This window comes from Carcharodon carcharias, chromosome 4, assembly GCF_017639515.1.
Source record: "Carcharodon carcharias isolate sCarCar2 chromosome 4, sCarCar2.pri, whole genome shotgun sequence".
NCBI lineage: Eukaryota > Metazoa > Chordata > Chondrichthyes > Lamniformes > Lamnidae > Carcharodon > Carcharodon carcharias.
Genome location: NC_054470.1, coordinates 17,310,305 through 17,335,045, shown reverse-complemented (window position 1 = coordinate 17,335,045; position 24,741 = coordinate 17,310,305). Strand labels below are relative to the sequence as shown.

Below are 24,741 nucleotides of genomic sequence, written 5' to 3'. Positions count from 1 at the left end.
AGCCTTTAAATTATCAAAAGTAATGTTCTAGCAAGGTGCTGGCTTCAAATATGGAAATGTTTGGATTGTAAACCCAAGAAAACCTGTATAGCAGTTTATTATTTTATTGCTTCTTGGGAGTAATTTATTTTCCCTGCTCCAATTCCCTCTGAGGTTTGTGGGATCAATCCCAGACTCCAACCCTCAAGTTTGTTACAACCATGTGTGGAAGGATGAAAATATTCCCCTATTCGACCACTTCAGGTTTGACTGTAACAGGGATTTTTGTGAATTGAGAGAGGATGTGCTTTCCAATGCTGCAGGAGTCCCACTATTTACACTTTCAGCTTGTAAAGAATTAGTCAGACAGTTTTTCTTAGGTTAAACAAAGAACAAGATAAGTTTATTGAAACAATTTCCCGAATTAAAAAAAACTCGATAACTTGCAGCCACCATTCACATGGCACACACACTCGCCTGGGTTCATACACACTCACACTCACACACATGCAGACACACACTCACACTCACTCACTCACACTCACACACACACACAGACACACACACACTTGCTTGGGTCCAAACACACTCACACAGACATGCACACACACTCACACACACACACACTCACACACACACAGACACACACTTGCTTGGGTCCACACACACTCACACACACACACACACACACACACACACTCACACGCACATACACACACTCACACACACACACTAGTATGGATGGCAGAATAAAAGGATACCTTAAGGATGTTTTAAAGTTTTGAAGAAGATAGAAGAAAGGAGTATACAGTTAGCTGTTCTTCGGCTGGTCTTGATGTGGTGCAGCCATTTTGTTTTGCTGTCTTCCTGGGGTTTGTTGTATTGAGCAGAAAAGATCTTCGTTTGCATTAAACCTCTCTTCTAAGGATGGTTACTTTGAAAATCCAGGCACAATACTTCTGAGAGAGAGAGAGAGAGAGAGAGAAAACAGCTTTTGCAGCCTTTTTCAGCACAGCATCCTGATCTGTCTCCTGCTTGGTAACACAGTCCCTTAAAGTACCCTGCTGGCTGTGTATTCCAGAGAAATTCAATTAGCCCATGTCTGCTGCAGTCATTATTTTACAACAAACAATTGCATTTTGATCTCTCAACTCAGAAACATGTTGAAAGTTTCAGGCAGTACAAAGCCAACAGGAGATGGAGTCTTTGATTCCCAGCGGGGGTTGAGTATCTTTTCTTTTCATCCCACTTGGTGGAATGCAAGCTGTATGTTACAGCCATCTGGCAGTCTCTGTTGTCTTTTAGAAGGCTTCAGCTTTGTTGGAACAATCCAACCAGAAAACAAACTAAGGATTTGTATTGTTTTTTAAAAAAACTCATCCTCATAACACTATATATACATATGAACATGCTATGGCTGATAAATACCATAGCCCTCTCTCTATATTAGGTTCAATTGCCTGAGACCTTCATGATTTTTGACAAGTCATGAGCAACTCAAATACTTATAAAGGATGAATACCATGTAGTTCCAGTGGGAAATGTTTCATGCCAGGTGTGGGAATTCAGAAGACTAGCCCTTTTCTGCAAGCCACATTCAACTTATTCTCCATACGATTATCAACTATGCATAATACGCAGTCATAATTATTCCATATGTTCAAAGCATTTTCCTTCTTCATAAATTTGATTATACATGAACTGATAAGAATTCCCCAATCACTAGTAAACAAATAATTATAAACAGTTTGTAGCCAACTAATTGTTTTATCCCCACCTATTAGCCAAACCTAATGTCTGATTAATGACTTCAATGTGCTTCTCTATACTTCATTCTTTTTCATGACTGTATCAGGCCCCTTTAGAAGGAAGGGCTCTCATTTAAGATAGTTTTTTCAAATGAAGCTGTATAGCACTGTTCAGTCAGCTCATTGATCCATTTTAATTTAGATCAAATCACAATTTTGAAGACTTACATATTAATGAAGGCATAGAATCATTATGCAATGATGAAGAATAGAGAGAAATGATAATAGAACAGCATTGCTCAACTTAACCCAAATGAATTACCTATTCCCTTGAGAGATCCAAAGGAGTCCATCAATTCCTGTCTTGAAAAGCACTGGATAGCAAGTTGGACATGGTGAAGCCAATGCATGTTGCCATCTTTGATTAAGATTGTAAGCTTTGTGGTAGCAGCTATGATGAAGAACTACCTTTATACTGTTACCTTATCAGTAATTTGTTGAGTCTCAAACAGAGAAATGACTGTGAATGCTGACTATGCCATTCCTTTGTCTATTATTTTAACGGAGATTGCAAAGATAAGTACAGATGAGGGAGTCTCTTTGCCTATACTAGCTCATTCTTCTACTGATATCTACAATTCCTCCATCACAGCATCTCATTAACTCTTGAATGTTACAGGAGCTGTTTGCCTTCACTACTTGATCTGAAAGTTCATTTGGGTTAACTATTTGAAATAAGGAGTAGGTAACGGTGTTTGTGCTTGTTAAAGTTGGTAAGGAAGAAGGAGGGTACAATGAATTTGCAGCCAAGTGATGTACTCTCTTCTTAAAATCCTGCTGCAGCCTTTAAATCCTTGCAGCAGCTCTGGAAATGCTGCCCAAAACACTGAGCTCCTAATCATTGGAATTCGCTATGCCTGGATGATGGAGTCCAAATCCAAAAGTTTTGATGGGGTCTGGTGTGTGTAACTTCAGTGGCATAATGTTCGTTCTTGCCAACTTCAGCTGATGCTGGGCCTTTTTCGTGAACTTGATATGCATGTCTTCTAGTTTTCCAGTGTCCAAGTCAAGCTGCATGCTCACTGTTACAGCAATTATACCACTCAACATTTTAAAGATCAGGGAGAAGAATTTCCATGGTGTTTCTCCATCTCTCATTCCAACTTCAGTGGAAGGCTGGTCAAACTTTCCAGAAAAGTGACATAATCGGCTGAAAACAATTTATTCTGCCATTTCCCCGGAGTTGATGCAAATCTTATGGCAAGAAATGAGAAGAACCCCTGCGGAACCACACTCAGAGGGGTCTCAGAGTTGAGGGGCCCAAAGCCTTGGAGCTGAAGCAGAACAGAATTACTTATTTTTGAACTTTCCCTCTGCTTCTGGGCCGAGATTTCTGTGCCCGTTGGCGTTGGGAGTGTTCAGTGGCATGAATGGACAACATGGCAAGAAGGCCAAAAATTGGTTTCACAATGTTGTGAAACCAGTTTGCCATCATCTGCTCTGGCCGCCGATTGCGAGCAGCATTCCCCACCATTGGACATTGGGAACCTTATTGAAATACATTAGCATATCACTATAAGGCCAGTCGGCCGGAATCATCCCACACTCCCCCACCCACCAACCTCCCCCACCGGCCCCCCCCCCCCCCCCCCCCCCCCAAACCACACCCCCCCCCCCCCCCCCCCCCCCCCACCCCCACCCCGCCCCCCAACTTGTTGGATCGTCCGCCCGCTTCAGCAGGAAAACATGCCGGTGCAATACATGTCTTGACAACTGTGACATGCAGAAATCGGGACTTACTGCCAGGGCCTTGCTCACATTGCGGACATCTGAGGAGCAGAAGATGCTGGAGTCCGACAGCAACAGGACCCTGGAGGAACGTCCATGGCATGCTGGGTGGATCCTCGTGGACATGGCTCCGCTGCAAAGCAGCTCATGGAAGCTGGAAAGTCACCGTTGATGCTCACAACGGATGATGATCAAGGCAGTGGGAGAGGAAGGTCTAGGATCGACTTGAAGCGGAAGAGGTGTCGGCGGTACGGTTGGGAGGGGGGCAATTAAGATGTTGAGGGAGTGAGGTTGGGGGAATGAAGGTGTTGGGGGTGAGGTTGGGAGGGGTGAATGAAGGTGTTGGGGGGGGTGAACTTGGGAGGGGGAAATGAAGGTGTCGGGGGTATGAGGTTAGGAGGGGAATGAAGGTGTCGGGGTTTGTCAGGGGGTGAGGTTGGGAGGTGGACAGAGTATGAGGGAGGAAGGGGTAAAGGGGGAGGAGATGGCAACTCGGGAGGTAGGTGTACAGGGGATGGAAAATGTAAGGGAGGGAGTTTGGAGGAGGGAAGGACTGAGAAGAAGGGAGGGGGTCCGGGGGAGGAAGGAGTGCAGAGAGAGGAGGGATTAAGGCTGGAGGAAGAAGTGAGACTGGAGGAGGAGGTAAGTCTGGAGGAAGGAGTTGGGTGGGGGGAAGGATGAACGATGGAGGAAGAGGTAAGGGTGACTGAGGAATGGGGAGGGACTAAGCGGCAGGGTGGTGAGGGGGGTGCGAAATCTGCAATGGAGGGTTTGATGGGTTCTAACGGCCTCCTGGGGAGCAAACTGAGGGTGGGCATGGTATGAGATAATAGTGAGAATGACCGAGGGCAGAGTGAGGTCGGGTGGGAGGGTGAGGGCTCAACGGTAGCGGTAGAAGGGACGACGAGGGTAGTTGTTGGGGAGTCGGAGTCAGACACGGACCCTGGGGGTGGGAAGGAGGAGGTCAGGAAGGTGAATGTGGATGGGGCGATTTTTGGGAAGGAAGGGAACGTGCATGTCCACTTGGACATCCCTGAAGGAAAAGGGTTGTGGCTGGTAGGTCACAGAGGGGAGGTAGAAGATGATGCCGGGAGGGGGGGTTTTAACAGAGATCGGGGAAAGGACAGGGATGACTGGGGGAAGGTAAAAAACAGGGGAGCTGATGAAAATCTGAGTCCGGACCATGTTGTCCAAATCGAAAATGAAATGAGAGTCGTGGTGGGTGAGATCAGGCGCTGCATGGGAGTGTGATCAGTGGGTGGGCGGAGATGGAGGTCAGCTCAGATGGACAACTGAAAGTGAACCCCAGCAGGCAGCATTGAAAATGTTCAGGACATTGTGTGAGTGAGATTGTGTGTGAGATACGGGAAGGATCCGTGTGTGTGGGAGAGTGCTTGCACGAGGCTCCGAAAGGCCCTGTCCCACACACACTTCTCCCTCACTCATTGGCCAACTGCTCCTCTACGGAGACAGAGGACAAGGTTGAGGGGCTCACAGGCAAAGGGGACTCGGAGGGGGAGGACAGCCTCTGAGATTCCTGATTGGATGACCCAGGGTGATCCTCCTCCCTTAAGGTGCCCAAGGACCCCGGCCTGTCTCCTTAAGGGGAAGGAGCACCTGGAGGGACATTGAGTTGCCACTGCAGGAACTCAGACATGGCTCCCAGGATGGAGCACATATCTCCATGTTTTGCTGGGCCAGGGTCTCCATTGCATCTGCCATTCTCCCCATGGAGACCTCCCTATGCGCACATGTGGGCACCACTTCATCAGAGAGCAGGTAGATGCACTTCTCCAACTCACATGCCACTCTGCTGAGGGCTTCCAACAGCTTTGCGTGATGTTCCCACACCTTCTGCTGACTCTCCAGGTTGAGTTGGAAGGCCAAACCTAGAGGCTTTTCATCTGAGACAGACCTCACAGATGCCTGATCCCCAGCAGTCCTCCGAGTGCCAGGGAACTCGCATGAACCTGCCTCCTGCTGCTGCAGACATATCTGTGCGGTGACCACCAGATTGTGAACCCGAGCCTGATCTAGATTTAAGTTCCACTGAGGTGTGTGTCTCTGTGCTGGTGCAGGGTGTGGGTAAGCGCTGTGATGGGTCTTCCAGGCTGCTTGTTTCCAGCTCTTCAATGGAGGAGATGTCCTCTCTGCTGGAGGTGAGGACATGGATGGAGCTGAGGGACTGGCTGGTTGAGGGTGTCGGCCACTTGGCAGCGCTCCCTGTGAACTGAAGTAGAGATAACTAATGCATGGCAGCAGAGTCAATAGCAGGAGAAAGAGCACTCACATTTGCGTTGAGAGAGGGATGATGATGCAGTGCAGGATCCTCACGAGGGTGTTCGCTGCTGACCTCACCATCATCAGTGGCATTGTCCATGTCCTCACCAGTCAGCGTGATGGCACACTCCTCGAAGTGAACGAGGAGCCTAACATGGGCTACTTCACTCCCCGGTGTGGGACCTCTCCTTGCTGATGTGAGCAGGCTTCTCCTGCATGGAAACAGATGGAGAGAGTGTGAGCAGGGCACATGGCACTGAGGGGAATGTCTGTGCGGTGAGCGGAGCCATGGACAGGATGAGGACACGAGCTCAAGGGGGTATGAGCCTGATGGAGATGTGAGGGTGTGTGTGAGAGTTAGTGATGTTTTTCCTTGAGGTGTGAGATCCCTGTGGATGCATGATGGGATTGTGAGTGTGTGAGTGGAGAGTGAGGAGGAGAGTGAATTACCTTGGTGGAACATTGGAGATCATTCATCCTGTAGTGGCACTGGGTGGCTGTCCTCTTTTGCAGGGCGTTGGTGCTGATCACTGCTGCCACTGCCTCCCAAGCTGGATCCTGTGGCCAGAATGGGGGTAGGGGACATCATAGCGAGCCTCCACTGTGTCCCAAAGGCGCTCGAAGGACACTTCTTTGAACCTGGGGCTGCAGTCTTTTTGCCTTTTGTGGCCATCCTATTTTCTTTGCAGCTGTTGTGGGCTGGAAGCACAGAGGTGCGCGCGTGGCTGGACTTTAAATATGGCACCTGGTGTGATGAAGCAGCGAGGTGATGGCATGGCGGGCAAAGGAGAGCCCACCCATCATCGAAACAGCGTGTTTCCCGGGAATGCATAATTAATGTGGTAACTTTGGGACGATATGGCATGGAAAGCCGCCATTGCGAGTACACGCCCGCTACCACACTTAGTGCAAATCTGGGACGATTCTGCCCATGGTGTTGCCAGGAACTAATTGTGGTTGTGAGGTTGGGTGGACCTGATGCAGCTAGGCTTCGATCTATACTAATCTGAATAGCGTTTCTGGGTATCTGAGAATGGCTTGGTGATGAACCTTGCTCAGATTTGCTTGTCCTTCCTTTAAGGAGTTACCTTAGGCTGAATTTTACGTGCCCCCGGTGGGCGTGTTTCCTGTCCGGTGGTTGGGGGGTGGTGGGGGGGGCACATAAAATGAGTCGGGTGCCCATCCCACCATCTTCCTGTCTCCCGAGCTCATCCCCATAATATGGGGGGACGAAGCAGAAGCTGAACTCAGCAGCCTGCCTGCCATATTTAAATCACCAATTTACGGTCAATTAAGCTTGTTATCAAGCCTATCGACCCTGATAATATGCTGTCCATGCCATTATACGTTTGGCATGGGCAGCAGGGTGGAAAGCGGTAAGCCCAATTTTTAACCTGAAATGGTTAAAGGATAGGAAAGAGAGGGGTTGTCGCTCTTTGGGGGCTGCCCTTTGCTGATCGTGGGACGCCCGTCCTTAGACTGAACACCCACTTCCTTCCTATCAGCTCCCTCCCTTAAACCCTCCCCCTCATGGCCCCCTCTCCCGAACACTCCCAGGTCAAGGCCCTGGAATTACCTGCTCTAGGGTTCCTAGGCCTTGGTGTCCGCTCCTCACCTGCAGTCCCAGCAACTGCCACTGATGCCTTCCCGGTGCTGCCAGGACCGATCGGATTGGCCAGCAGCTCCAGGAGGAGGAAGTCCCACTCGGCCCTCATTATTGAGGTCGGTGTGGAGCGTGTCAGCTCCATGCTGACGTGGTTTCTGGAGTTGGGGTCGGGGGAGGGGTAGGGTGGGCATGCTGTCTGCCTTCCTGTATTATTCCATCCCCTTGCCTCTGTCTGGCATTGCCCCATGCAGCATGGCGGTGATTACAAACCATAGCACCCAACAGAATTGGGGGACCAAAGGAATAATACCTATAACACACCCTTTTTATAACGCAGCACATTGGTGTTCCATTGTCCTGCATAACTGCATCACGCTGAGTTCAGTGTTGAATGCTCACCTGTAAATGGCCTCTTAAATACTTGTACTCTTCTAATCCAGTTCAGATTTTGAAGCAAGCGAGTTGAAAAGGGGAGCAAAGAAAGATTTACCTGGAACAAAAAAATAAGATGCTGGACTAGAATGCAGAAATTCTGTGGGTGAGTCATGCTAACCAGAACACGTCAAATAAACAAGTGTCTCTGCCAGTACTGACAGAGACACAGCAGAAATGTAGCCAAAAAAACAGCATGTCATCTCAGCTTGCTGGAGAGGATTTCATTTTTGGCTTGAAAAGAATGTTGTCAGGATCGTGCTGCAGACTTGGCAGAAGTCTTCCAGTAGAGAATTTACTACACTAACATACAAAGCACTAGGGATCCATGTACAGACAAACAGACTGCAGCTAAGTGGACTGTCTCAGTTGGAATGAGTTCAGCACTTCTGTTATTTAGCTGTCAACTGTGGGTTTACTTGATTTATATATTTTCAACATTCTGTTTAGAATGTTGGCAATGAGCGTTAGAGATTGCCTGCAGTGACAATCAATCTTGTGTATTACCTGTTCTCATATAGTTGTGTGTTAACCAACTATAATTTGCTTCTTTAATTAATTTCAATTAATCACATTCACGAATAGGGCAGTTTCTAAATATGCATTAAGCCAATTGTTGTCTCGTGCATTTCATGCAGCAGGGATCCTCTGATTCTGGTGGCCCATGTATACAATTGTCAGCATCGAAAATTGGTGTTTTGGTAAGATATCATTATTTTGTTTTAGATATGTAAAACACAAAGAATTTGAAAGCCATAACTAAAATGCATTCTGACTTTTGGGTGTTTTTTAAAATATTCTTTGTGTTGGATAGAAATAGAACCGATCATTTTCTTGTACAGCTACTTCTAAACAGCATGTTTGGCAGGTTACTATAGCATTTGGTAGGGTATTCCAATTTATTCCAATTACTAAAGGCAATTCATTGCTCAGAAGCTGAGTGTTGGAATTTGCAAAGTAAAAGCACTTGGAATATGTTTGATTTAAAACAAATGATTCTGTTTGAAAATATTTTAAATTCAAGTGGCATTTCTAGTTGTTAGAAAAACATAGTGCTATTCAGTACCAGTTGATTGTTCATTGTTCTCTATAAAAGAATGGTTTGACTATGGGCTCATGATCTTACTCACGTGCCAGTCATGCTGAGCCTTGCCAGGACAAATAGTTACAGGCTTTGCAAGCGGCATGATGGGCGAAACAATGTGTCAAATTTGCATTTTCTGAATTAACCAATTTCAATCAATCCATACTTCAGATAAGTGCAGGGACAGCTGCTGTGATAGATTACACCCTTTAAAACTGATTGTAGTACTCTGAAATCTTCTGGTGTATGGTTTCTTCATGAAAATATCCTTTAGCTGAGTACTATGAAATGAATTTTTTGTTTTACTGCAAATTTTAATATCAAGTGCTCCCAGATTAGATGAAGTACCAGTTACACTCAGTCTAGTGTTCCCTCTGAACTGCTTTAACAATGTACCTAAACCCTGAACCTCTGATTACTCCATTTCCTTCATTATGTCAGCATGACATTTCCATTCCTCCTACCATCATAATGATTCCTGTCACCCATTCACTATTGCATTATGCATGGTAGCATTCATGACCACTGGGAATTTAGTTGACATTGCCAACCTCATTTAACTCAGAACATTAACAGTAAGAAGTGTTTTTTTTTGGTTTGGACTGTGAATCAAAATTTCTTTATTTAAAACCTTGAGGCCAAAGTAGAATTCTGATTGCATGTGCACAAGTTTCCAGACCACTAAGAACCCTACATGATTCAGCCATAATTGAACTCTCACCACTAAATGTGGACTTCTCAACCACTTTACAGATAAAGGAGTCAGCCACAACCCTTCTGTTTCCTTCAGTAACAGGGATGAAATACGCAAATGTATAATTTGAAACTCATGTGTGCTGCCACTGACATTCTAATATGTCTCATTTGGTGGTTCTCTTTCCTCTGATTTAGAACCCCTGTGTGTTCACTCCATGGGCAGGATTTTCAGCTCGACGTGCAGGTGCATGCCCGACAAACACAAGCATGAAATAGCATGTGATGATGTCGGGTGAGCGTCCTGATGTCATCGCGCACTCATGCGATATTTCTTGAGGGGACATGTTTCCCTTATTTTTGAAATCTTTATTTTTAATGTTAAAAATCTTCAGCTCCCTGAGGCAGCCCTGTGCCTTCAGGGAATTTTAGGTGCACACCTCAGTGCTCGTGCTCCCCTCACCCCCACCCAGGCAGCACTGAGGTTATCAGCGCATGTTTCACGCTGGTTGGCCATTAGTTGGCCAGCCAGTGTGAAATTGCGGACAGGGTCCAATCATGGCTGGTGGGCCGTTTGTGCGCCACTCCCAGGCCCACCAGCCATGCCCGCCCAACGAGATAAAAATTCTGGCCGATGACGTGTACATGCATTCTAAATAGTATTGAGAGAGTACTGAATTGTCAAGACGCCTTATCTTTCAGGTGAGTTTTAAACTCAGGTTCTATCTGATTGGTTGAGCAGATAATAGACAACCAATGGAAATATCCAAGAGCATGAAGTTCGCCTGGTCTATTGATCTACAGTCTACTGTCAACCAACATGAGCAAGACAGATTATTAAGTTGTTCCTTTCATTTGCTATTTGTGGGACACTGCTATATGTAAAATGGCTGCCATATCTGGTGACCTAGCACCATGGCTACCTAAGATATCTCATATGTTAAATACTTTGTAACATTCTGGGGATGTGACAGACAATAAGAAAGAAAGTGAATTTGTGTAGCGACTTTCCTGTCCTTGGATATCCAATGTGTTTTACAGCCAATGAATTATTTTTAATTGTAGTCAATGTCTTGTAGGCAATATCTTGTGTGTGCTGCGAGATCCACAAACAGTAATGAGATAAATTACAAGTTATTATATTCCTGTACTGTTGGTCGAAGAATAGATGCTAGATAGGACACTGGGAATAGTGTATTTGTATTTTCTATGTCCATCTAAGCAGAAAAATATGCATTAGTTTAATATCTCAACCTATTGACAACACTACCTTCCCTGAAATCTATATTAAAGTATCAGCCTAGATTATGTGCTTAAGTTTTGGAGATGTTCTTGTGCCCACAATCTGCCAGTTGCCAAGATAAACAACTGCTAACAAATTTGACATGGATGCAAGCTCTTTCTTTCTGTACTTATGACCATTCACCTGGCATGTACATTCCTGCTAAGAAATTAATGGTGGGATAGGAATATGGCATTGTGTATATATAAAAAGATTGGTTTCTTCAATCTCTGAATGGCTAGATTTTTTGTAAACACGAATGGGCCTCCAAAGACGTTAGGTGGCACTTAATGGAGGGGACAGGGGTCTCGTCTTTTTTTTATTCATTCACGGGATGTGGACTTCGCTGGCTGGGCCAGCATTTATTGCCCATCCCTAGTTGCCCTTGGGAAGGTGGTTGTGAGGTGCCTTCTTGAACCACTGCATCCATGTGGTGTAGGTACACTCACAGTGCTGTTAGGGAGGGAGTTCCAGGATTTTGACCCAGTGACAGTGAAGGAACAGCAATATATTTCCAAGCCAGGATGGTAAGTGATTTGGTGGGGAACCTCCAGGCGGTGGTGTTCCCATCTATTTGCTGACACTGTTCTTCTAGGTGGTAGTGGTCGTGGGTTTGGAAGGTGCTGTCTAAGGAGCCTTGGTAAATCCCTGCAGTGCATCTTGTAGATGTTACACACTGCTGCTACTGTGCGTTGGTGGTGGAGGGAGTGAATGTTTGTATATGTTGTGCCAATCAAGCGGGCTGCATTATCCTGGATGGTGTCCAGCTTCTTCAGGGTTGTGGGAGCTGCACTCATCCAGGCAAGTGGGGAGTATTCCATCACACTTCTAACTTGTGCCTTGTAGATGGTTGACAGGCTTTGGGGAGTCAGGAGATGAGTTACTCGTTGCACGATTCCGAGTCTCTGACTGGTCTTGTAACCACAGTATTTATATGGTTAGTCCAGTTCAGTTTCTGGTCAATGGTAACCCCCAGGATGTTGATAGTGGGGGATTCAGTGATGGTAATGCCATTGAACATCAAGGGGCGATGGTTAGATTCTCTCTTAGAACCATAGAACCCATAGAATGTTGGAGATGGTCATTGCCTGACACTTGTGTGTGCTGTGAATGTTACTTGTCACTTGTCAGCCCAAGCCTGGATATTATCCAGGTCTTGCTGCATTTGGAAGTGGACTGCTTCAGTATCTGAGGAGTCGCGAATGATGCTGAACATTGTGCAATCATCAGCAAACATCCCCACTTCTGACCTCATGAAAGAAGGCGGGTCATTGATGAAGCAGCTGAAGATGGTTGATCCGAGGACACTACCCTGAGAAACTCCTGCAGTGATGTCCTAGAACTGAGATGACTGACCTCCAACAGCCACAACCGTCTTCCTTTGTGCTAGGTATGACTCCAATCAGTGGAGAGTTTTCCCCCTGATTCCCATTGACTCCAGTTTTGCCAAGAGTCCTTGATTCTACACTCAGTCAAATGCTGCTTTGATGTCAAGGGCAGTCACCCTCAACTCACCTCAGGAGTTCAGCTCTTTTGTCCATGTTTGAACCATGGCTGTAATGAGGTCAGGAGCTGAGTGGCCCTGGCAGAACCCAAACTGGGCGTCAGTGAGCAGGTTATTACTCAGCAAGTGCAGCTTGACAGCACTGTTGATGATCCCTATCATTACTTTATTGATGATCGAGAATAGACTAATGGGGCAGTAATTGTCCGGGTTGGATTTGTCCTGATTTTTGTGTACAGGACATACTTGGGCAAATTTTCCACATAGCTCGGTAGATGTCAGTGTTGTAGCTTAGTGGAACAGCTTGGCTAGGGGCGCAGCAAGTTCTGGAGCACAAGTCTTCAGTACTGTTGCTGGGATATTGTCAAGTCCAATAGCCTTTGCAGCATCCAGAGCCTTCAGCTGTTTCTTCATATAACGTGGAGTGAATCGAATTGGCTGAAGACTGGCATCTGTGATGCTGGGGACCTCTGGAGGAGGCTGAGATGGATCATCCACTCAGCACTTCTGGCTGAAGATTGTTGCAAATGCTTCAGCCTTATCTTTTGCACTGATGTGCTAGGCTCCTCCATCATTGAGGATAGGGATAGTTGTAGAGCCTCAACCTCCAGTGAGTTGTTTAATTGTCCAGCACTGGATATGGCAAGACTGCAGAGCTTAGACCTGATCCTTTGGTTGTGGGATTGCTTAGCTCTGCCTATCACTCGCTGCTTGTGCTGTTTGTCATGCAAGTAGTTACAGCTTCACCAGGTTGATACCTCATTTTTATATATGCCTGGTGCTGCTCCTGGCATGCCCTCCCGCACTCTTCATTGAACCAGGGTTAATCCCCCTAGCTTGATGGTAATGGCAGAGTGGGGGATAAGCCGGGCCCTGAGGTTACAGATTGTGTTTGGGTACAATTCTGCTGCTGCTAATGGCCCACAGCACCTTATGGATGCCCAGTCTTGAGTTGCTAGATCTGTTTGAAATCTATCCCATTTATCGCGGTGGTAGTGCCATACTACACGATGGAGGGCATCCTCAATGTGAAGGTGGGACTTCGTCTCCACAATGATTGTGCAGTGTCATTAAAGCCATACTGCCATGGACAGATGCAGCTGCAGCAGGCAGGTTGGTGAGGATGAGGTCAAGTATGTTTTTCCCTCTTGTTGGTTCCCTCCCAACCAGCCGCAGGCCCAGTCTAGCAGCCGTGTCATTTAAGACTCGGCCAGTTTGGTCAGTAGTGGTGCTACCAAGCCACTCTTGGTGATGGACATTGAAGTCCCCCACCCAGAATACATTCTGTGCTTCCTCCAAGTGATGTTCAACATGAAGGATCATTCATTCAGCTGAGGGAGGGCGGTACCTGGTAAGCAGCAGGAGGTTTCCTTGTCCATGTTTGCCCTGATGCTATGAGACTTCATGGGGTCTGGCGTCGATGTTGAGGACTCCCAAGGCAACTCCCTCCTGACTGTATACCACAGTGCTGCCACCTCTGCTGGGTCTGTCCTGAGGGTGGGACAGGACATACCCAGGGATGGTGATGGTGGAGTCTGGTACGTTATCCTTAAGGTATGATTCCGTGAGGATGACCATGTCAGGCTGTTGCTTGCCTAGTCTGTGAGACAGCTCTGCCAATTTTAGCACCAGCACCCAGATGTTAGTAAGGAGGACTTTGCACAGTCAACAGAATTGAGATTGCCATTGTTGTTTCCAATGCCTAGTTTGATGCCAGGATGTCCATCTGGTTTCATTCCTTTTTTGTGACTTTGTAGCAGCTTGTTACAACTGAATGGCTTGCTAGGCCATTTCAGAGGGCATTTAAGAGTCAACCGCATTGCTGTGGGCCTGGAATCACATGTAGGCCAGACCAGGTAAGGACAACAGATTTCCTTCCCTAAAGGACATTAGTGAACCAGAGGGGTTTCTTTTTTTTTTCCCAGCCCACTGGCTGGAGGGCCGCGAGAGCCCTCTGTTGCCAATTTTAGGGAAGGCCAACTGTATTAAGTCCCACCCAGACAATTAACTTGACAGCAGTGAGCTTGCCTCAGAATCAAGGACTCCAGAGGTGGATGTCCTGCCTGCCCAGAGCTGCTGGCCAATCGGAGGCAAAATGTGGTCAATATGATGTGTGTCTCTGCTTGTCACCCACCCTTTTCCCTTTCACTTTTTTTATTGTCCCTGTCTTGTTGGGTTTTGGTTCACTCTTTCTGTCTCCTGTGTCTCTCTTTGCCTTTCATTCACATTGGTCTGGTGTAAGTAACCTATTTTTATTTTTCTTGGACTGTGGCTTTAAAATTGGACTGTGGCCTTAAAAACTATTGTGGCTGCAGTTTGAAAGACATGTTCACTGGAATAGGATGAGGGATATCTACAATGTTGTTATCCTGGAATAAAGTGTGCCATAAAAGAACAGGATGGTGCCAGAAAGGTGACCTGTACTAAGAGGAACTGCCTGACGACAGCAATTTTATTGGCTCTTGATCAGGTGACCAAGGTTTTTGTGTGGTAACAGTGCAGGGAGAACAGCTCCTAACCTGTAAAGAAGGATGGCATAAAACCTCTCTCTCCTGTGTTTGTAAGATTCCAGTAATTCTGCCATAATGGCTAGCTGCTATTCCTCACTTCTCTGTAACCTGCTTTCTCTGAAAACCCCTGTCAAGGGGGAAAGGGGAAAAATCACCAGTCGAGATATTGAAAATCAAGATTTTCAACCAGTGAGCCACAGACTGAAAGTGTTGGGAGACCATCTCATGTCATCAACAGCAAACTGTGAGGAATTTGGAAGACATCAATCAAAATTAAGACACCTAATCCTGTGCTATTGGATTGTTTTATCTCACCCTTAAAATTCATGCTTTGTGTCTCTTACATGTGTGTGTGTGTGTGTGTGTATAGGGGTTTAAGAAGGGGGTAGAGTTTAAGTTATGGAGTTAGAAACTAGTAGTTCACATTTCTTTCTTTTGCCACTGGTTAAAGACAATTTGTTCAATAAACAGTTATTTACTTATTAAGTTTACAAACCTGGTGCTTGTATTCTGTTAACCTAAATTAAACAGTTAGATAGAATTGGGGCTGTTCGGTGGTCTGATAAAACTCCCCACATTTGTCTCGGCTCAGGCCTTGATGTCACAGCGCACTACCCCCAGTGAGTCGTGACACTTGATTTAACCTCCCACGATGGGTGGAATAGGATCAAGGGCGTAGCCCAACCCAACCCCATACATGCCTTTTCCTATTTTGATGTCAGGTTCAAAGTTGTGTAAGTGATCTATGTCGAGAAGTGAGGCACTTCCATAGTGCCACTGGGAACCAGATTTGAATTTATTATTCTGTACACAATTTTCAAAGGGCTTGGGAAGCATTGCAGTTAAGTGGCTGAAAGCTAATTCCTGGAAATTGTGCCTGTTTGTTCCTTTTCTCATGAACAAATTAACCTTGACTTTGAAGTGACTTGATGGCTCTGTGGATACATATAGCCAATTTTGATACTGAGCCACACGAAGGAGGAAATTTTAAGTTTGATTTCTGCCCCACAATGTTATTTTATCTTCACCAGACCGGTAGTTGGAATGTTATGGTTGGGTTCAGCAACCCAACTAAGGAATAGAAAAGTCAGCTGGGGGACTAACTCCTGCCTGCTACAAAGCGACAAAGGGAAGTGTGCATGTGTGAGCCTCAGAGAAGATCAGTGTTGGACTTGGGGAGTCCCATTATGATGAACAGCCACTTTACCATAATAATTAAGAGCTGCTGTCATCTGAAATCAGAGGTGCTGCTACCTATAGTAGGTATTTGAAGCAGGGAACTTAAAACATAATTCAGAAAAATTTGAGAAGACATGATGATTCCCTTACTCTCCCCCTCCCTCAGATTGTACCAAGAACAGAATTGTACCTCAGGAAGAGATAGAACCTTTAAGAAAAAATGGCAAGAAAAGAGCAGAAAATTACAAAGTACAATAAAAAAGAAACTTCCCATTGTTAGCTAAAGAGGGATCAAAGCTGCCAATTCCGGTGACAATCTTTAGAGGATTTAAAGGCTATTTCAGATTTCACAGTGCAAAACTCCCATTTCCTGTCAGATTAATTATTAGAAAAAATGTAGTGCCCCAGTGACATTTGATGATAACATACTTACTTCCTCCATTGAAAAAATGATCATGCCTTTCCAATGTAAACTTGTAAAATCTCTTTATGTAGGAAAAATGAAGTCATTGATAAACAGCACTTTAACAGAGGGCCAATATATCTCTTCAGACATAGAGGGTGTATTTTAAGCCATTTCAGTTCTTTTGTATATCAAGCTGTTAATTGGAATAGCCTTTTCAGTTATTACATATTGCTGCTTTATATTAGGGTCAGCCCAACTGAGAGATTCCTAAGCAAAACCGACTGTGCATTCATCAAATGTACTTTATTGGAATGTTGTTGCTCCAGGCAGTTAAGCTGTCGATAAGTTAACATCATCCATAGCAAGTAGCATGCATGATTTTAGTGCTTCAACCAATTTTTAGTTTGCCACATTGTAATAGTGTGGGCTTATTTAAGAATGTCTGAGAAGAAGAATTAAATTTATTCTACTGAGTTAAAAGATCAAGGTGACTTTTTATTGTGTAACATCAAGCCCGATCTACTATAATTTGAGCCTCAGGACGTGGAACATGTCTTCCATGGTAGCTGCCTGTTTGCACATCTGCTTTACAAGTACACTAAGCTTTATAGTCTGAGACTGGAAATTTTCCTGCAGGATTTTCAACAGCTTAGTCACATGTTCCAACACTGGCTATTAAAATGCTCCAATGTTGAGTGACATGTACAAACATATGATTCACACACTTAATTAGACAGTACTCAAAAAAAGCTTTCCTTTGCTTATTTGGCTTCCCATAACCAAACACTATCATTAAATGTTCTGTGGCTGCAGCAAATAAGCAATCTGTTTTAACTTAATGTTATTAACATTTTCCTTATGTGTATTCAATAACACCCTATAACTTAGAAAAATCTGTTGAATGGCTTACCCTAAACTATTTTAGTATAGAATTGAAAGTTGCTGAATGAGCAAAACCGAATTTAAGCATTGTCTATACTTTTATTCCCTTCACCACTCCCTCTGATTTATTTGAGATTATCCCAAGTCAGTACATGTACTGGGAAATATTAAATTACCTGACTGACACACATACCAAGTTTGTCATTTGACAGGGTTTCAACAGGAGATGCGCATCAGTATTTTCCTTTAATGCAGATGTAAACCCCACATCTTCCTGTCCCAGACATTTAGGGTACAACAATGAAAGTTTTCCAAAATGAAAGCTGTTTTTCTTGTAACATTTATATTCACCAGTTTCTACGATTTGGTCACAAAAAGTGTTATTGTATTATGGGCACAGATGGATAGGCTAGCGTAGTGCTCAGGGTAATGACTGCTACATTTTAACATTAGGGAGGCAGAATTGGACAGGGCTTGAGAATACGTGCAGGAATGGTAATGTGGGATTATCCCGCATTCACTGCTTCTGATACAGGCTGTATACAAACTTTGTGTTGCCTGCTAATTTAACTGATAGCAGTGTACAGCCAGCACTAAACACACTGTTGAGTGGCTGCCCACCTGAGCAGGGGTTGCAAACTTGTGAGAGGCTAGCATGTGGTAAAGCCTCTGAAAACTATCCTGCTCTTCTTAAAGGAGATGTACATTGTGGGTGGAGCAGAAGCTGGAGGTTGTTCTAAAAGGCACTCAATAATAGCGTGGTGTGGCAGGAAATAGCTGAAAGACTTTCCAAAGCTGCACTGGAGGCCTCGGCACATGAGGTGGAAAGGAGGAGAAATAGCATCTATCTATAAGGAACTCTGCAGGAGGCCCTCCAGGCAAACATTGCAAAGTCAGGGACACCAGAGAACTGTGGCAGTCAATGCCATGCATCTGGCCTCATGGGTCTGGGGGCAGGGCCGCCAAGAGAAAAACAACTTCACACGAGTGTTCAAGGTTAGCGAATGCATCTTCAAATACCAGATCCTACCAATTTCATCATTAAACTCACATGTTGCACAATGCACTTCACTCCCATTATTCATCTGCCAACAATCTCTGTCAACACCATCCCCAATTTACATCAGATCGTAGAGGCACATCGTAGATGCTATTTTGGAGACAAAATATCCCTCATTACACTGAAAATCTTAATGCTTTGTAGCTGAATTTTGTGGCCTGGGATTTCTTTTCCAGACTTTCTAACCCTCTAATCTATAAATTTGTTGCAGACTTGATATTTTCAGCAAGGACAAAAAGCATTGATTTTCTGATAGAGTGTGAACCCTGCTGCCAGTGGTGGGTTGGGAATGATATTGTCCCGAGGTCATGAGCACTGAACCAGCCTTGATTTCTGGACCAGTTCACTTCATTATCAATGGCAGATGTCCATGTCACCAGGTGTGCATCTCAGGTGCCGACAAGCCAAGGAAAATCCAGTGGAATGTGTCTGCTTCATGGGACTGTGCTGGGCCTCCTCGAAAGATGCTGTTGTGACCTCTACAAGGGGGCTGGACCTTGATGAATGCCAAGGCCCAGGCTGGACCTCCAGGTGGGTTTTACTTTTGTCAATCGGCAAGATTCCTAGACTGCGAAATCACCTGGCCAATTTTTAGTTGCTTCTCTTTTTTATGATGGTCATTGCCTTTGTCCTTCTAGCATTTATTTTCAATCCATATTCCAAATCAACTTCTCAAATATTTCTTTTCTCTGTATCCAAAATCAGTACTATCATTGGCACACCTCAAATTGTTTATCAATTTTACATTGATCTTAAATCCAACTCCTAACTCATCCTGACTGCTTCACATAAACAAATTCAGAGTATATGTTGAAACAAATAAAAAGGAGAAAGGTTGGAGGATGAAGGCAGAAATACCTTGCTTTGACAAAGAGGAAAGAAAAAGACTTGCATCTATTTAACACCTCTTTTGACCTCAGGATGCCCCCAGGCACTTTACAGTCAATTAAGTACTTTTTAAAATGTAGTCACTGTTATAATCTAGGGAATGCAGCAACCGATTTTGCACACAGCAAGGTCCCACAAATAGCCATGAAATAATGACCAGATAATTTGTTTCAGTTCAGGGAAAATATTGCCCAGGACAGCAGGAATACTCCTGTACTCTTCTTCTCATGTTTCACATGAGAAAACACATTCCTGGTGATATAACCGTCTCATCCAAAAGACAGAACCTCCTACAGTGCAGTACTTGGACTATATGGTCAAGTCTCTGGAGCGAATCTTGAACCCATCATATCCTCACTCAGAGGCAAGAATGCTACTACTGAGCCAAGCGTGACACCCAAAGGAGCATTCAGTTTGAGAATGAAATGTAAACAAGCAATAGAAATGAAGTGAGCAGTGTATCTACATTTCATAGATTGTGAGAAAGTATTTGACAGACCAAAGTTTGAAAGGTTGATAAGTATATGCTGCCGATAGATGAAATTGATGGCATGGCACGCAAGCTTTTGGGAATCTTTACTGGAAACAATAATATATATTAAAAGTTGTTTATGAACTCAGAAATGGACAATGATCAGAAGAGGAGTGAGACAAGGTATGTTATATATTACCCAATCTTTTTCAACATGTACTCTAGATTCATTGTGAGATACACCCCTGCACAGAGAATACTAACTAATCAAGGGGACAGGGTATCAGCCTTCGAGAAGTTATGGAGATAATGGGAAAGAACTCTTCAAAACACAGAAGAATCAGCAGCCAGGCAGCAGCCCCAGTACATATAAAAACAGCAGCAATTGCATATTCATTTCATGAAAACTATTCCTGCTTCATTAAATGTTTCCATCTTCTGATGAGCTGGAAGGCATTTAACTTTGCAGGGCTTGACGTTCCCAGGACATTTGACACCCAGGAAAAGCAAAAACTCTTCCATTTTTAGCTGTTGCTGTAGTATGTGGTCATGGGGCACATCTTTCTGTTGTTACTGTGAGTTTTGGTTGATTTTCTTTTATGTTTCCTATGGGTACCCAGAAATGAAAAGACTTCAGGGAAATCCATAGTGTTTCTCCTAGTTTCCCACTGTAACTTGAGGGGACAATTTTAACCAAGCCACTTGTTGGGAGGCTGATTCATTGGGCACTTTGCTGATTTCACATCCCATCTGATTTTACTCTTCAGTGAGTCAATGGGGAGTAATATTGGACAGGGTGTGAAATGAGCATTTCAGCTGATCCCATGGATTTCCCTCTGGACGAGTTAAGATACAATGACCTCCATCGTGCCAATGCCTGAAAATAGACATTGACATTCTTTCTCAAGAAATTCCACCAGAATCCTGCTGGAAACTTGTGATGTTTTCTAAGTAGGGATTACAACCTCTCCCCTTTATGATTCTGAAAAGAGAAAGCAGTCTTGTGAGATCAAACTCCCCCGCCAGAAAACAACAAAAGGCCAATAAGTCAAACATCAATTCTTTTGTTGTTTTTATTTAGATGGCCAGTATCTTTCCAATGTAAAAATATGGGGCAGAATTGCCCCAGATTTGCACTAAGTGCGGTAGTGGGTGGGAAAAAGGATGCCTTACCCACTGGCCGCAATGGCGGCTTATCATGCCATGTAGCTCTGTTCCTGGTATGTCCTGCCTCATTAATAATTCATTTCCAGGAAACACGCTGGGTCGCTGGAGGGTTGGCCTCTGATTCTCCAGCCCCGCCTCACCTCAGGCCTTCAGTAACCTGGGTGCCCATATTCAAAGGCGGCCCCTGCACAGAGCTGGCACTCTTCAAGAGATAGGAAACTGCTGCAAACTGATGGCTACCAAAGGGAGGAAACATGCTGTCCCCAAATTTAGCGACGCTGCCCTCGAGCGCCTACTGGATGCAGTAGAGGCCCACTGCCATGTCCTCTACCCCGGCTCCGGGTAAAGATTAGCAAGCAAGATCACCAATCCAGCATGGGAGGTGGTGGCTGTGGTTGTCAGTGCCAAAGCCCTGCAAAATAGGGCAGCCATCCGGTGCAGGAAGAGGATGAATGGTCTCATCCATTCTGCCTCGCTAAATCACTCTAAAGCAGTGGGGCCATTAACAGTGAAAGGAGCAGCAGGGCCTTAAACAGTGAGAGAGTGTGAGAAGAGTGAGAGACCATTAAAGGGCGGGGAGAGCAACTGATTGGTGAGTAGGATTGGTGAGTATTTCTAGTCTTTAAAGTAAAATTAAGGCCTTTGGTTTGCGTTTAGGTCCCTAGATTTTTTAAAACTTTTTTCTCTTTTCTTAAAAATAGTTTGTTAAGTATAAGATTGATACTGGTGTGTAAAAAAAAGTACAATAAAATGTAAAGAGCGGGGGATTCTTCAAGTGTAAAGAGCAGGGATACAAGAGTAATTAATTAAGTAATTAAATAAAATACGATAGTGATGGCAGGATGGGTGATGTGTTGCAGCTGCAGCATATGGGACTGCTGGACACCAAAGTGATCCAGAGTGAACATATCTGTAGTAAGTGTTTGCAGATCGGGTCTGAGTTAAGGAGCTGGAGTCCAAGCTGCAGACATTGTACCACATCAGGGAGGGGGAAAGTTACCTGGACACTTTGCTCTAGAGGGCAGTTACACCCATCAGATTAGGTAATTCAGATTTGGTCTATGATCAGCGACAGGAGGGTGTAACTGTAGGTGAAGCAGGTTTGGTGACCCTCTGGATAACATTCGAGGATCCTCAGCCCCTGCAATGGTCCAACAGTTATGAGGTTTGTGCAAACTGTGTAGATGAGAACAGGGAGTGCAGGGAGGATGAGCAAACTGATTACGACATTGTGGTACAGGGAGCCATTCAAGTTAGGGGAAGAAATAGGAACCTAGTAGTGGCAGGGGACAATATAATTACGGGGATAGATGCTGTTCTCTGCAGCCGTGAGTGTGAGTCCCGAAGGCTCTGTTGCCTGCCCAGTGCCAGGGTTAAGGACATCTCAGGGACGGAGAGGAAGTTGGAGTGGGAGAGGAGGGATCCAGTTGTTGTCATCCACATTGGTACCAACAACTTTAATAGGACGAGTAAGGAGGCTCTGCTGAAAGCATTTGAACACTTGAGAGCTAAATTAAAAAGCAGGATCTCCAAGGTAATAATCTCAGGATTATTACGTGAGCCACGGGCAAACTGGCATAGAATAAATAAAGTCAAGGAGTTAAATGTATGGCTCAAAGATTGGTGTGGGAGGAATGGGTTTCAGTTCATAGGTCACTGGCACCAGTACTGGGGTAGAAGGAAGCTTTTCTGGTGGGAAGGTCTTCATTTGAACCGTGCTGGGACCAGTGTCCTGGTGAATTGAATAACTAGGGCTGTAGAGAGGGCTTTAAACTAAATAGGTGGGGGGCACGGTTCTGGAGAGGGGATACGTAGGCTAACAAAGCAAAAGGATAAGGCAGCCTTGCAGGGCAACTATTTAGGTTGTCATGAATCACTGGTGCATTGTGCATTGTAACATCAAGCCCCACTGTTCCCCGAGCCACGATATATGTGAAAAGTTTGACCAAACCAACAGAATTCCCCAATTCTACCGAACTGTTTAATTTAACAGAATTTGAGCACCAGGTTTGTAAATTTAATAAGTAAATAACTGAATAAATTATTGAACAAACTGTTGTTGATCAGTGGCAAAAGAAAGACATATGAGCTGCAAACTTCTAACCCTATAGCTTAAACTCTACCCCTTTCTTAAAACCCTACAAACACACACACACACACACACAAACACAAGACACATAAAACACATAAAACATGGATTTTAAGGGTGGGTTAAAACAGGCCATTAGCACCAATCCAGCGTACAGGAGTCGAAGGGTTGATTTTGATCAATGTCTTCCAAAGTCCTTTCAGTCTTTAGTTCACTGGGTGCACACTTGCCTTTCAATGCCTCTAACAGTGATTTTCTCCTTTGCCTCTTGACAGGGGTTTTCAGGGAGAACAGGTTTTGAGATATGAGGAGAAAAAGCCAGCTAACTTATTGTAGAATTACTGGAATCTTCCGTACACAATAGAAACAAGTTTTAGGTCTTGTTCCTTTCAGGCTATTCAGCTGCACTGCTTCTTGCACAAAACCTGGTCACCTGGTCAGGACCCAATTAAATTTTTGTTGCCAGGCAGCTCCCTGGGTCCAGGACTCCTTTCTGGCACCATCCTATCTTTCATGGCACACTCTGTGCCAGGACGGAACATTGTATATATCAATCATCCTATTCCAGTGTACATGTCTTTCAAACTGCAGCCATTGTAATTTTAATCCACAATCCAACAGAAAATAAAAAGATATGCGACTGGATTTTCTTCGTCCACCCGCTGCTGCGATCATTGGACCGCAAGTCATTGGACTTCTGGCTAGGGCGCCGCCTCGCTCGTGGAGGGTCCTGTCCGTGATGGGGCTGTAAAATTCCAGCCTTGTTCTTTACAACAGTCTAACAGAAATAAAAAGATATGTTCCTTACAAGGTATTGATACCCAGAGTGTGACAAGAAGGGACAAAGCATCAGTTTTCACGATTGAAGACACTAATACCATTCCAAAAATACTAAATATTCAAAGGGCAAAAGGGGTGGAGGAAATAAATATAATAACTATCACTAGAGAAAAATTACTAAGGAAACTAATGGGGCTAAAGTCCAATAAGTCCCCTGCACCTGATGATATTGAAGGATATTAAAAGAAGTAGCTACACAAATAATGGATGCACTGAATCCTTCGATTCTGGAAAAGTCCCAGAAGATTGGAAAACTGCCAATGGAAAGCCCTTAATTCACAAAGGGAAGGAGGCAAAAAACAGGGAACTATAGGTCTGTTAGCTTAACATCCGTCATTGGGAAAATGTTAGAGTCTATTATAAAGGATGTAATAGCAGAGCATTTAGAATTACATAATCTAATCAAGCAGAGTCAGCATGGCTTCCTGAAGGGGAAATCATGCCTGACAAATTTATTAGAATTTTTTTAGGTGGTAACAGGCAGGATAGATAAAGGGGAACCAGTAGATGTAATATAACTTGATTTCCAAAAGGCATTTAATAAGGTACTGCACATAAAACTACTTAATAAGATAAAAGCCCATGTTGTTGGAGATGGTATATAAGCATGGATAGAGGATTGGCTAACTAAAAGAAGACAGAGTGTTGGGATAAAGGGGGCATTTTCAGGATGGCAACCTGTAACTAGTGGAGTGCTACAGGGATCAGTGCTGGGGCCACAATTATTTACAATATATATTCCCTTAGATGAGGGAAGTGAATATACTATTGCCAAGTTTGCAGATGGCACAAAAATAGGTGGGAAGGCAAGTGGTGAGGATGACACAAAGTCTACAGAGGGATATAGACAGG

At 44.5% G+C, this 24,741-nt stretch overlaps 1 long non-coding RNA gene across 1 annotated transcript in view; it reads left to right on the top strand.

Moving 5' to 3' along the window:
• The first annotated feature begins 8,451 nt into the window (after positions 1-8,451).
• Positions 8,452-24,741, top strand: part of LOC121277456 — a 38,435-nt gene continuing 22,145 nt past the window's right edge. Inside the window, exons 1-2 of the long non-coding RNA XR_005942883.1 lie at positions 8,452-8,534; positions 18,645-18,964. This is a non-coding gene — a long non-coding RNA (uncharacterized LOC121277456). The remainder of the gene's footprint in view (positions 8,535-18,644; positions 18,965-24,741) is intronic.